The following is a 5048-nucleotide window of genomic DNA, read 5'->3' on the forward strand; positions in this document are numbered from 1 at the left end:
AAGAGCGAAACTCCGTCTCAAAAAAAAAATAATAATAATAATAATAATAATAATAATTTTCTAAAGTCTACATATAAGTGAAATCACACAGTATCTGTTTTTCTGTGTCTGGCTTATTTCATTTAACATAAGTTCCTCCAGCTTCATCCATGTTGTTACAAATGGCAGGATTTCCTTGTTTCAGAGCTGAATGATACTCCATTGTATCCATACAGCACATTTTCTACAAATACTCATCTGTTCATAGACACTTAGGTTGTTTCCATATCTTGGCTATCGTGAATAACGCTGCAATGAAAATGGGAGTACAGATCTCTCTCTCTCTCCCTCTCTCTCTCTCTCTCTCTCTCGACATAGGGTGTCACTGTGTCATCCAGGCTAGAATGCAGTGGCGTGATCTCAGCTCACTGGCAGCCTCAAACTCCTGGGCTCAAGTGATTCTCCTACCTCAGCCTCTGGAGTAACTGGGATTACAGGCACATGCCACCACACCAGGCTAACATTTTGTATTTTTAGTAGAGACAGGGTTTCACTATGTTGCCTAGGCTGGTCTCAAACTCTTGGACTCAAGCAATCCACCCACGTTGGACTCCCTGAGTTCTGGGACTACAGGGAGGAGCCACAGAGCCCACCCAGAATCTCTTTGAGACACTGATTTTTCTTATTATTTTAATTAAAAAAAATAAGCCCGAAATCTCTGAATAATAAACTACAATACAGTAAAAGTAGCATCTGGTGTTAGACACTGTGCTGACAGGGAGCACCCCTTCAGTGCCAGCAAAGGCTCTGCAGAGACGTCTACAGTATTCCACACTGCCTCCCCTTTTTCAGAAGTCCCTACGAAATCAGAAGGACACTGAGGCACATAGGTGAAGAGACTGGCCTGGGGTTAGACTGCCAGGAGAGGCACATGGGAACTGGGCCCAGAAAATTCCAACAGTTTTATACAAAATGCTACCCAGCAGGGAAAAAGAGCCATTGTCTTCTTCCAAGTGACCAGTAATGCCACACTTGTGGGGCAGCAGGAAGGGTGGCAAGAGAATCAGGCTCTGGCCTGATGAGCTCAGTGATCAGACCAGAGCCCAGCCAATAGGACTTGCCCACAGGTCCAGGCTCACCCTTTCATCTCCACTGCACTGCCCTCACTCAAAAGCCCAGTCCTCCTTGTGGAAGACCAGCTGCACAGCCTCATTCACATCATTTACCATGTGGGAGGCCTCCATGAGCCCTGGACTAAAGCAGAAGTCTCAGCGCCTGTGGAATGGAGGCTCCCCTTCTCCAAGGATAGGCTCCATGGACTGTAGGTCCCTGGGACTGTAAACACCAGGTCCCGTGGACTGCAGGTCCCTGGGATTAAACACGCCTGTGCACACCAGGATGGAGATGCAGCTCTGGCTTACTGAAGGCTGTTGCTGCCATGGCCCCCAGGAAACACTGATTTCATTTCCCTAAAAGTCAAACTTTTATAGAAGCAGAGACGAGAATGGTGGTTGCCAAGGGCTTGGGGGTGGAGGAGCTAAAGAGATGTTGGTCAAAGGGTACAAATTTTCAGTTAAAAAGTGAATAAGTTCTGAGGAGCTAATTAATGTACAGGAAAGTTACTATGGTTAATAGTACTGTGTTGTTTACTTCAAATTTGATAAAAGTACAGGTTTTCAGTGTCTTCTCCATACAAACATACACACACAGCACTTACACAGAAAATAGTAACTATGGATAAGGATAAATGTGTTAATTTGGTTGTAGTAATGATCACACAATGTATACACATATCAAATCATGTTGCAAATCTAGAATATATACATTTTTATTTGTAGTTATATCTCAATAAAACTAGAAAAAAATCAAGAATGACCTATATAGTAATAATGGATTTGAGTTCTATATATCAATATAAATTCATGTTTAGCTTAATATAGATACAGACATGTATAGATACCTGTATATGCATGGGCTAGTATATACATATATACTTTTTGCTCTGCAGCTGAGAAGTCCTAATATCCCACAGCAACCAACACATTAGGGTTCAGAACTTGGGATTTTTTATTTTTTTATTTTTATTTTTATTTTTGAGACGGAGTCTTGCTCCCACTGCTCAGGCTGGAGTGCAACGGCACAATCTTGGCTCACTGCAACCTCCGCCTCCTGGATTCAAGCGATTCTCCCGCCTCAGCCTCCTGAGTAGCTGGGATTACGGGCATGCGCCAACTATTCTTCACCAAAAGGAATTAGGGATCTTTGAAGAAATGGCTGGCTTAAGTCTCAGGGAGGAAATATACAAGATCAGCCTTTAGCATCTTGTGTCAAAAAGTAAGGAAGAGCAGCAAATAAAAACAAAAAGCCACATTGCTATAGACACAGTGAGACACAGCAGGGTCTCCCTTTTTAGCAGCCTGCAAATCTCAAGCATGAACATAAAGGAAAATCCTGAAATTCCTTCAAGGGAAATTCCAGGCATCTAGTTAGCCCCAGAAGTAAATAAGTAACTTGTGAAGCAAGAAGCAAATCATAGCCTAAAACAATAGCCAAGGAAATTAAAGTTCCAGTATTGTTTGCCTTCCCTATAGAAACTAAGAACAACAACATATGTCACCGAGTTGTCTTTCAGAAGCTTGTACTCCCACTTAGGACCCCAATGAAATGAATCCACTAGCACATACACCACTAGTAAAGAGGAATTAAAGACTCAACTTTATTCATCTTTTATCCTGTTTCTTTCAGAGGGGCTTGGAGAAAAAAAGTCCCCCTAGCCAGCTAACATTTTTCCACTGACCCCAAATTTTTAAACAAATCTTCTCTTCCTTACCCAATGGCTAACCAGAAGTTCTTGAATCTACCTACAACCTGCAAACCCCCAATGTAAAATATCCTGCCCTTTTAAGCTCAAACCAACATGTAACCACCACATTGATTTATGATTTTGCCTGTAACTTCTGCTTTTCTGAAATTTGCCCTTGCCTGTAAAAGCTCATTGGAAAGTCTAGACTTGAGCATTTAACTGTCTGCTCTTCCTTGTGTAGCACCATGCAATAAACGTCTTCCTTTCTAGCACTGCAAAAACCTCAGTGTAGACATCTGTTTTTACTGTGCCAGGCGAGTGGACCCCAGTTCAGTTCTATAACAACAGAAGCCACCAAACGAGCTCTCAGCAGCCAAAAGTGGAAGGAGTTAAGCAAAAAAATAAATCAAGTAGTATTGGATTATAACTAAAGTATAAAATAAATATCCTAGTGCCTGCAAACACAAATAAGGAGATTTTAGTGAACATCAGCAACCATGAACCGTATTTATAATATGTATCCTTGATATGATGAGATGAAAATGGCAATTTGCCTCTGGGGTCTTCCTCCCAATAACTCACAAACCTGTCTTATCATGAGGAAAACATCAGTCGAATTCAAATAGCAGGGGCTAGAGAGGATCATGGCAGACAGGAGGCAGGACTAGATTGCAGCTCCCACCCGGACAGAGCACCAGGTGGAGGCTCACACCATGAACTTTTGCTCCAGAACTAATGCAGGAATAAATCAGGGAAGTTGAGAGAACCCACAGACCCACTAAAGGAAGTGAATTGTACCTGCAGGACCCAGGAGACACCCCAAATACTGTGAATGCCCAAACTGTGTAAATAGGAAAGGGAGATGGTCTGCCCTCAAACAGACACCCTCACTGGGGAACCCAAAGGTCAAGCACATGGGAGAAGAGTCTGAACTCACCTTAAGCTGAGTCGGTTTAGAGAGCTGAGCAAAACACAGGGGTACAAGAAGCAGCAGGAAAAGTCCTGTGGGCTCTCTGTGTCTCCTAAGAAACCATTTCTGCCTTGCCTCACAGGGGTACTTGAAGCAGGCTGCGTGAGGTACTGGGAAAAGGCCACAGGGGGAAGGAAACCTCCAGCTGACCTTTGTAACAATTCCAACCTAATGAGAAGTCTCCTGGCCAGAATTCAGGGGAGGATGTGAATCTGGTGTGCAGACTCCACAGGTGGGGAAGCCCGAAAGCCCTACTTGCTTTCACAGCTAGGAGGCTGATAGCCTGGAGCAAGTTCTCGGCCTTGCTTCCCCACTGCCTGGAAACAGACTCAGCATTGTGGGGGGACGGCGGAATGGTGGAAGTTCGATTGGCCTTCTGGGTTGCAAGGGAACAAGGTGAGGCCTGTGACTGCCGGCTTTCCCCCCACTTCCCTGACAACCTGCATGACACAGCAGAGCCAGCCATAAGCCTCCTGAGAACATAACTCCATTGACCTAGGAACCACCTTATTAGCTGAAGACAAAGGGCATATACTCTTGGAAGTTCTAGGGCCCTGCCCACCACCTGATCCTCCCCATACTACCACAGCTAATGCTCCATTGAATGCACCACCTCCTGGCAGGAGGCCCATCCAGAACAAAAATAGTGAATTTAAAACTAAGGACCCTCACAGAGTCTATTTCACCCCATGTCACCTCCACCAGCGCAGGTGCTGGAATCCACAGCTGAGAGACCCATAGATGGTTCACATCATAGGACTCTATACAGGCAACCCCCAGTACCAGCCCAGAGCCTGGTAGACCTGCTGGGTGGCTAGATCCAGAAGAGAGATAACAGAATCTAAGAAGGCATATCCCTAGGAAAAGAGGCAGAGTACTATATCAAGGGAACACCCCGTGGAACAAAAGAATCTGAACAACAGCCTTCAGCCATCTGACAGAGCCTACCAAAATGAGAAGAAACCAGAAAACCAACTCTGGTAATATGACAAAATAAGGTTCATTAACGCCCCAAGAAAATCACACTTGCTCACCAACAATGGATCCAAACCAACAAGAAATCCCTGATTTATCTAAAAAGAATTCAGGAGGGCAATTATTAAGCTAATCAAGGAGGCACCAGAGAAAGGCAAAGCCCAATGTAAGGAAATTTTTTTTAATAATACAAAAAATGAGAGAAGTCTTCAATGACATAGATAGTATAAATTTTAAAAATCAAAACTTCAGGAAACAATGGACAAACTTAGAGAAATGCAAAATGCTCGGTAAAGTCTCAGCAATAGAATTAAACAAGCA

At 43.8% G+C, this 5048-nt stretch overlaps 1 pseudogene; it reads left to right on the forward strand.

Annotated features, from left to right (window-relative positions):
• Positions 1-1221: 1221 nt before the first annotated feature.
• The window catches only part of LOC108290547, a 14683-nt pseudogene continuing 10856 nt past the window's right edge, over positions 1222-5048 (forward strand).

This window comes from Cebus imitator, unplaced genomic scaffold (genome assembly GCF_001604975.1).
Source record: "Cebus imitator isolate Cc_AM_T3 unplaced genomic scaffold, Cebus_imitator-1.0 Scaffold439, whole genome shotgun sequence".
In the NCBI taxonomy this organism is placed as follows: domain Eukaryota; kingdom Metazoa; phylum Chordata; class Mammalia; order Primates; family Cebidae; genus Cebus; species Cebus imitator.